The sequence below is a fragment of the Pelobates fuscus genome, chromosome 9, assembly GCF_036172605.1.
Source record: "Pelobates fuscus isolate aPelFus1 chromosome 9, aPelFus1.pri, whole genome shotgun sequence".
NCBI lineage: Eukaryota > Metazoa > Chordata > Amphibia > Anura > Pelobatidae > Pelobates > Pelobates fuscus.
The window spans coordinates 163,750,464-163,760,296 of record NC_086325.1 but is presented as its reverse complement, the minus strand read 5'-3'; the positions used below and the strand labels follow the sequence as shown (position 1 = coordinate 163,760,296).

Here is a 9,833-nt window from a genome sequence, read left to right as displayed (position 1 = left end):
GGAGCAGGGGGAGTACCTGTCATTACTGGCACTCCCCTTGCTGGCACTTACTGGCTATGCCGTCCACATGGCCCAGGGGGGCTGGAAAGGAAGGAGGGGGACTCCCTGGGCTGCAACACTGCGATCGCCGGGTCCCCAAGGATGGCATAGAACACCCACCATACTTAAGGGGTTAAAACATTAGATTACAAGGACATATTCATCATCATCATCATCATCATCATCATCATCGAAACTGAGAGAGTTACAGCTGGGACTTATTTGCTAACACTGGCCTGTGCGGAATTCTAAAACAAGTTACAAAAATAAAGCTAAAATAGCCAAGAGAAATTGAAGATTTGTTCCCCACTTGGCTCACCTTAACCCACTATTTAGTGAATGGGAAAAATGTCTTCTAGAAAAATGTAGAAAGCTACATATTAACTAGAAACCTATAGCAGAAACATACTGATGTTCTATAAATATTTGAGAGAAATTTTGTCAAGAACAGATATATATATATATTTTTGAATTGATATCTGAAAATAAATCCTCGAGATGGAGGGAATGAAACATTATCACGATGAAGAGTTTGATCATCATTTGATTATAGAAACATATCTTGGTCGTGATAAGACGGATTCCAAAGAAGAACTTTTAATCACTACAATGCAAAAAAATATTTCAGTGTTTGTGTACAGGTACGTTCATTGTCTTCCACGCAAACATTTATATTCTGTCCTCAGTGCCACGAGTATTAAAGTGCCACTCTGACAGATATTTGCAAGGACATGAGGTGAGAATGGAGATATATGATTCTAAGCTTTGCCTTATTGCACCATCAACTTTTGGTCTTCAATTTCTGGGATATGAAACATTAGGAACTGTGTCATTTTTGTGCTTATGAAAACATGAAAGTGTATATCATGAAGGGAATGATTATATAAATAGTTTGGAGGACAGATGCAAGAACATGTTGCAATGCATTCTATGGTTCAGACACACAGGGGTGCCCACCGGCCATGTGGTGCGGCCCTGGCCCACACTGTACTGCCATAAAGGCCGCGTGATCAGGGACCCATTGGGCAGCCCATGCTGTTAGGGCTAGCCTATGCAATGTATTTCCAGGGTCCATGTCAGCGATGAGGTGCTTTAACAGCGTGACCGGGCCCTCTATGATGAGGTCAAATGCTGAAAGGAAGTTACAGTCACTTCTTCCCAGCAATTACCGAGAGCCACAAGGGAAGAGAAGGAGAGGAGGGAGTTAGAGTGGGGACTACTATCAGTTTAAGCCAGCCATTGGACCCCTTAGAAGTCACCCTTCTGCACCTAAAAGGTAGGAAACAGGAGGGTGACTAAAACATTTTGCATGTGTGTGTCTGTATGTATGTGTGTGTCTCTGTATGTGGGTGTGTGTCTGTATGTGTGTGTGCATGTGTGTGTCTCTGTATGTGTGTGTGTGTGCATGTATATATGTATGTGTGTCTGTATGTCTCTGTATGTATGTGTGTGTGTCTCTATATGTATGTGTATTTGTATGTATGTGTGTGTATGTCTGTATGTGTATCTGTTTGTCTGCATGTGTGTCTCTATGTGTATCTGTATGTCTGCACATCTGTATGTCAGTGTGTGCCCTATGTATCTGTATGTGTGTCACTGTTTGTATCTGTATGAGTGTCATTCTTTGTATCTGAATGTTTGTTATTCTGTATGTCTGTGTATCTGCATGTGTCTGTGTATCTGTGTGTAAGTTTGTGTGTCTGTGTATTTGCATGTGTCAGTTTGTGTATCTGTGCATCTGTATCTGTATGTGTGTCTTTGTATCAGCACGTGTGTCCGTGTATGTATCTGTATGTGTTATATGGTGTGTATCTGCATGTATGTCAGTGTGTGTTCGTCTGTTTATCTGCATGTGTGTCTGTGTAAGTGTCACCCCACCACACACACTAACTCCCCCTTCACTCTGCCACACTCACAATAACTCCCCCAATCCTGTCACTCACCCATGCCATACTCACCTCCCATCGCTCTGCCATATTCATCCTATGATACTCAGATGCCAGCATTTTGTCAGTTTACTATACAAACTGTATATGACCTTTACATCCATAATACAGACATTATTTTAATATCCCAATGGCATTTTGAAAAGCATTATATAAAAATGTGGTTTTATTCTATGCGAATGTGATAGCCATTCATCCCAGGCTCAAAAATACACGTAACAAAAAGAAAAACGAATGGCAGTGAATGGGATATTTTTACCAATTTGTTTCCCCCAGGTGTTGTGAAAGGAGAGACTCTGATAGACCTCACTGTTGGTGCAACGTTTTTTCCATTTGTTGGTTATGTCCGATTTCTTTAAGGAAATCACCATTTTAGACTCATCAGATCGAAAGCTTAAGGAAATGGAAAAATGGCTGAATAAGGAGCCAGGAGCTGTAGACTGGTCTCATGCTGCTGAAATGTCATGTAAACTCAAAGGTGTGAGGTGAGTCTGTAGGGTTAGAGAGATTGTACTGACCCCATGGAACAAACTGACCACATTCACTGCTAAAGTCATGTCTACACATTTTTGCTTTCATTAACTTTGCAAAACAATATTTAGTTCATAAAGCCTCACTCACCCTCATTTATACTCCAGGAAGGATCACCAGTCTGTAGAGGAACACATTTCTCTTCCATTAGCTCATGGCTGCACAGAAGCCTAGCTATGCCCATCACCAGATGTCAAACATCCCACCCCAGGAAATGGACATGGACACCAAATATTGAGATAGAGTTTGGCCAGTTTTATGGTATTTATGCTACTATTACAGCAGATTACTTATTCAACGAATCCAGCATAAACAAAAAACTTTACAAATACTTAAAGGTAGACTCCAAAACTCAAATGCAAAACATTAAAAAAATCACTGTTTAGTCGACGTGAAAACTTGCATTCATACATGCACATGCATGCATGCATGTATTCATGCATTTTTCATCAGAGTTATATCTAAAAACAGCTTGCAAAAAAAAATGCAGATCTCTTCTCTGCAGCCTTTGCAAACTCTGCCCTTCTTCCCCAGCCCAGACTCTGATAAATCTCCGCAATTTTTTCTGTTTCTCTCTTTCCAATCCCTCTCTAGTGTGAGAGCCTAATGTAAAGGGCAGTGCTTATAGCAGTTATTGACAGGGAACCAAGATGGAGGCACCAAGTTACATGATAGCACTAAAGACATATGTGTGGATTTCTATATTTAAGGTCAGGAACACAAAGGTGTAATACTGACTCTATAGTGTTGCTAGCCCCCATGGCCCCTCCTTACTCCCTTAAAAAACTGTAAAACGTACCTTTTTAAAACTCTGTTTGGAGCTACTTGCGTCTGCCCCTGCCCCCGACCAGCCTCAGCGCATGACATCATATAAACTGACGATCTCAGCCAATCACAATGCTTTCCCATAGGAAAGCATTGGATTGGCGGAGATCGTCTAAGGGGGCGGGTCGGGAGTGGGGCCAAACGTCAAAGTGTCCAATCAGCATCTCCTCATAGAGATGCATTGAGTCAGTGCATCTCTATGAGGAAAGTCCAGCATCTCCATGCAGAGCATGAGACCTCACTGGGAGTATTGCACGCAGTAATGAAGACTGTATCTCCAGAAGGATGTTGATACTTTGGAAAGAGTTCAGAGAAAGGCTACTAAACTGGTTCATGGATTGCAGGATAAAACTTACTAGTAAAGGTTAAAGGATCTTAAAATGTATAGCTTCTAATATTCCATCAGTAATTCTTAGGGACTTCAATATTCCCATTAACCTGCCTTTGACCCCAGAAGGCTCTAAACAACTTTAAATTACTTCCTCCCTCGGGCTATCGCAGTGGGCAAATTCTCCCACCCATGTAGCTGCCAATACCCTTAACCTAATTTTTTCATTTGCATGTACAGTATCTAATATCTGCAACACTAATTTCCTCTCTCTGATCACCACCTCTTATCGTTTGCCCCCAAGAACCCCCTCACCCAACAACCTCAGTCTAACCAACCTCAACTCCAGCACCTGTCAGCTGATATTGATTCACAAAAAGATGCAGACTTAAGGGTCAATGACAACTTGACTCCAAAGTCTGCAACACAGAAGGACTATGTGGGTAGTAGAGGTCATAAACCCCAAATTAAATATAGAGAAAAGAGAACCCTAGCGGACTAGAAGAGTAAAGGGCAAACTGCCATACCTCTAATAACCCACCCGGGAGTACCCACAGCAGTAAGAGCGACTCAAGGGGCACACTGTATAAAATCAAACAATCTTTATTAAATAATATTTTAATTATGTAAAAAATAGAAGAAAAATAATAATAGTGCAACACACAAACGTGCTAGTGAAATTAAAAAGGAGAAGCTTGATGCAGCCTCAGTGGACCCTTGCAAGTATAAATATAAATGGCTATAGGGTAATGATAATAAAATTAGCCTATACCGTCAGAGTGATAGCCATATCAAGCTTTTCCTTTTTAATTTCACTAGCACGTTTGTGTGTTGCACTATTATTATTTTTCTTCTATTTTTTACATAATTAAAATATTATTTAATAAAGATTGTTTGATTTTATACAGTGTGCCCCTTGAGTCTGATATTGATTCACAACTACTATCCATCCTTTCCCTCTCCTGTCCCACACTGGCCATCTCCACATTTCACACTTGCCTCACCTCTACCCTCACCGTGGCATACTAAATCAATATGCTACCTGCAAAGATGCTTCCTTTGTGCTGAACGCTTCTTAAGGAATTCTAGCACCCAGGCAGACTATCTCCATATTGTGTTCATACAGCGCAGCCCTTGCCCTTGCCCTCGCCAAACAGTCATACTTTTCCTCTCTCATTAGTTCATGCCCCCGCAATCCCAGGCATCTCTTTGACAACTTCAACTCTCTTCTTCGCCCTGCTGGGGCCAGCCCCCAAACTAACCTTACAGCTGATAGCTTTGCATGCTACTTTACCAACAAGATTGAACAGCTAAGGAAACAATTCTCCCCACCTTGCCGTTTTCTTTCTCAACCACACATAGATCATGCCTTTCCTACCCTTCAGACTTTCTCCCCGGCTACTGAACAAGAGGTGGCTGCACTTCTCCTTTGCTCTCACAGCAGCACTTGCCCGCTCGATCCTGTCCTATCTCACCTTATTAGATCTCTGTCCCCTTGTCTTGTGCCTTCCTTAGCACACAACTTCAACTGCTCTCTCTCTTCTGGCATTGTCCCTGCTGACCTTAAACATGCCACTGTAGTACCTATCCTCAGGGCCGGTGCAAGGATTTTTGGCTGCACAGCTACTTCTGCTCTACACACTTAAAGTGTAACAGTCACACAACACTCACTCACAGATAGTGGCACACAGTCATACACACACTGCCCTCAGTCACACAGGAACATAAATTCACAGAGATATACATAACAATTACATACAAACACATTCAGTTACAGTCAAATAAAATCACAATCAGAAATATTCTCATACACATTTACAGTGATACACACTCACAGCATACACCTACAGTCACACTCATAGATGCACAAAATCACACAGACACAGACTTAGAATTATGCATGCAGGACATGCACACTCACAGTTAGACATTTATGCTCTGACACACACAGACAACACACTCACATTCACAGACCCTGATACCCAATCACTTTCATACACCAGACAACACACTCACTTTCACATACCCATACAACCACTCACTTTCACACACCAGATACTCACTCACAGTCACTCATGGAGACACACCATGGGTGATCCACCATCAGAGCTTGTAGCTCCTCATGCACCCTGAGCTCCTGTTGCTGAGAGCTACTAATTCCTTTATGCCCCATAGTGCTCCTCACTGTAACAGGCAGTATGTGTGTTGTGGCAGCTCCTACCTGTAGGAGCTGGAGCCAGCCTTCAGAGTGGGAGCTTGTTTCCCACTCTCTCGCGGTCTGATGACATACGTCATGTTATGGGAGGGCTGATACAGAGCAAGGGGGCGGAGCTTTGCAGACAGCAGTCAATTAAACCTCTGCAGGGCTGTTACAATGCATCAGGGAGGCCCTGCAGCATCCAGGCTTCCACAGTGTGCCTCCGTAGCAGCAGCTCTGCCCTTCAAAACACCGGCAGTGTGTGAGTTGTGAGGGGCGGCTGCTGTGGGCTTAAGGTGTCAGAAATATTTAAAAATCCAAGTCTCTGGCCAGGTGCCAGAGATTTGGATTTTTGCGCCCCCCTTCTGTGGCGCCTGTGCCGCCTTATGGACGTGCCAGCCCTGCCTATCCTGAAAAAAACATCTTTTGACCTGTCTTCCCCCTCTAACTATCACCCCATATCCCTGTGCCCTTTTTCGTTAAAGCTTCTGAAAAGACTTGTCTTTAACCGTGTGTCTCACTTTCTCAATTCCAACTCTCTCCTTGACCCTCTTCAATATGGCTTCCGCCCTCTCCACTCTACTGAGACTGCTCTTGTAAAGTTACTAACGACCTAATCGCAGCTAAATCCAAAGGCCACTACTCCACACTAATTCTCCTTGACCTCTCTGCTGCCTTTGACACCGCTGATCTCCTTCTTCAAACTCTTCAATCACTCGGTCTCTGTAACTCTGTCCTCTCATGGTTTACTCTTATCTCTCCCAATGCTCATTCAGTGTCCCCTTTTCTAATGATACCTCCTCCTCTTGTCCTGTCTCAATTAGAGTCTCCCAAGGCTCTGTCCTTGGTCCATTTCTATTTTCTCTTTATTCTGCCTCTCTTGGCAAACTTATTACCTCATTGGATTCCACTACCACCTGTACACTGATGACACCCAGATATATCTCTCCTCTCTGGACCTCTCCCCTGCCATCCTACAACGTGTCACTGCTTGCCTTTCTTCCTTCTCTGACTGGATGTCCTCCCACTTTCTGAAACTCAATATCTCTAAAACTGAGCTCCTTGTCTTTCCTCCTCCTAATACTGATGCTCCTCTTTCGCTCTCCCTTCAAGTTAGTGGTATCCACATAAGTCCATCCTTGCAAGCGTGTTGTCTTGATTCTGTCCTCACCTTTGAGCCTCACATCTCGAATGTTACTTAAAAACATAGCCCGCATCCACCCCTTTCTTACACAAGATGCTACTAAGGAGCTTGTGCATGTTCTAGTATTTTCACGCATGGGTTATTGTAACCCTAAACTAATTTGGCTTTCCAAAAGCCGTATTGCCCCGCTACAGTCTGTAATGAATGCTAACCTCTACCTTACATACCTGTCTCTTGTTCTCTCCTAAAGGGCAGCACTCTACTCTCTCCTCCAGCTCTGCTTCACTCCCACCTTATTTGATTGCGCTTTCCTGTTCTAATGTGTTTTATACCTCACCTCCTATAGACTGTAAGCTCGTTTGAGCAGGGTTCTCTTCAACCTATCGTTCCTGTAAGTTTTCTTGTAATTGTCCTATTTATAGTTGAATCCCTCCTCTCATAATACTGTAAAGCACTACAGAATCTGCTGGTGCTATATAAATGGCAATAATAATAATATTACTAGAAAAGCTACAATTTCTGGGGAAATTGTGTGTAGTGTTCTTGCCTCCACCAGTAGTCTACAACTGGAGTGGGCGGAGTAACTGTTATTTATTTATATAGCACATTTAATTGCAATGTTGTTGCCCAAAGTGCTTCACAGTTACATTAAAACATACAGTTATAAAAACATTAGCAGGTGTAAAAGGCTTTGTCTATGACATCACTTGCTGCTGCAGCCTTGCACAGGTCAGAGAATTTTGGCGGTTGCCATCTTCAAATGGTCGTATTTTAAAAACTATAAATCCTACAGTGAAGAGCTTTATATTGTGAGAATCACAAGACCCAGACCTACATTTTGATGTATAGTATGTCTCTGCAATATTAACAATGAAGGCACAGTCGCAGTTTAGAAATTGCCCTTCAAATGTGAGCTTTGCAGAGTGGAGTTTCAATGAATGTCAATGGAAGGCGTGAGTTGCAAACAAATGGTCATATTGTGAAAACTATCAGGACTATGGCTTAGCCGTGGACATTTTTAGTGGCAGCAGGGATAGCTGAACGTTTTGATATAAGATTTGTGTAGGTGGGCCTGAAAATGAGGGAGTGGTGGCAGTTTAGAAATCACATCCTGATTTTTCAGCTTTTGCCAGCTCCCACTCTAGCTTTGCCATTCATTCCTATGGGACAAATTTCGCCACAAGAACGACGATATTCCGTGAACCATTCGGCAAAACGTTCCACAAAGTAATAGCAATCCGATCGGGAACAATCTGCACGTTTTGGTAAATTTTTGTCTATGTAGTGTAAAAACTGTGGGAGGAGTTAGGGTGGCAAATTTGGCTATAATAAGAATAAGAATAATAATAATAACTAGAAAAGCTACAATTTCTGGGGAAATTGTGAAGTGTTCTTGCCTCCACCAGTAGTATACAACTGGAGTGGGCGGAGTAACTGTTATTTATTTATATAGCACATTTAATTGCAACGTTGTTGCACAGTTACATTAAAACATACAGTTATAAAAACATTAGCAGGTGCAAATGGCCCTGTCTATGACATCACTTGCTGCTGCAGCCTTGCACAGGTCAGAGTATTTTTGCGGTTGCCATCTTCAAACGGTCGTATTTTAAAAACTATAAATCCTACAGTGAAGAGCTTTATATTGTGAGAATCACAAGACCCAGACCTACATTTTGATGTATAGTATGTCTCTGAGATATTAACAAGGAAGGCACAGTCGCAGTTTAGAAATTGCCCTTCAAATGTGAGCTTTGCAGAGTGGCGTTTCAATGAATGTCAATGGACTGCGTGAGTTGCAAACAAATGGTCATATTGCGAAAACAATCAGGACTATGGCTTAGCCGTGGACATTTTTAGTGGCAGCAGGGATAGCTGAACGTTTTGATATAAGATTTGTGTAGGTGGACTTGAAAATGAGGGAGTAGTGGCAGTTTAGAAATCATGTCCTGATTTTTCAGCTTTTGCCAGCTCCCACTCTAGCTTTGCCATTCATTCCTATGGGACAAATTTCGCCACAAGAACGACGATATTCCGAGAACCATTCAGCAAAATGTTCCACAAAGTAATAGCAACGCGATCGGGAACAATCTGCACGTTTTGGTAAATTTTTGTCTATGTAGTGTAAAAACTGTGGGAGGAGTTAGGGTGGCAAATTTGGCTATAATAATAATAATAATAACTAGAAAAGCTACAATTTCTGGGGAAATTGTGTGAAGTGTTCTTGCCTCCATCAGTAGTCTACAACTAGAGTGGACGGAGTAACTGTAGGAATTTATTTATATAGCACATTTAATTGCAACGTTGTTGCCCAAAGTGCTTCACAGTTACATTAAAACATACAGTTATAAAAAATTAGCAGGTGTAAAAGGCTTTGTCTATGACATCACTTGCTGCTGCAGCCTTGCACAGGTCAGAGTATTTTGGCGGTTGCCATCTTCAAACGGTCGTATTTTAAAAACTATAATTCCTACAGTGAAGAGCTTTATATTGTGAGAATCACAAGACCCAGACCTACATTTTGATGTATAGTATGTCTCTGAGATATTAACAATGAAGGCACAGTCGCAGTTTAGAAATTGCCCTTCAAATGTGAGCTTTGCAGAGTGGAGTTTCAATGAATGTCAATGGAAGGCGTGAGTTGCAAACAAATGGTCATATTGTGAAAACTATCAGGACTATGGCTTAGCCGTGGACATTTCTAGTGGCAGCAGGGATAGCTGAACGTTTTGATATAAGATTTGTGTAGGTGGGCCTGAAAATGAGGGAGTGGTGGCAGTTTAGAAATCATGTCCTGATTTTTCAGCTTTTGCCAGCTCCCAC

The 9,833-nt window shown here is 42.2% G+C and overlaps 1 pseudogene; it reads left to right on the top strand.

Annotated features, from left to right (window-relative positions):
• The first annotated feature begins 537 nt into the window (after positions 1–537).
• LOC134573720 (nicotinamide N-methyltransferase-like) overlaps positions 538–9,833 on the top strand; it is a 49,716-nt pseudogene continuing 40,420 nt past the window's right edge.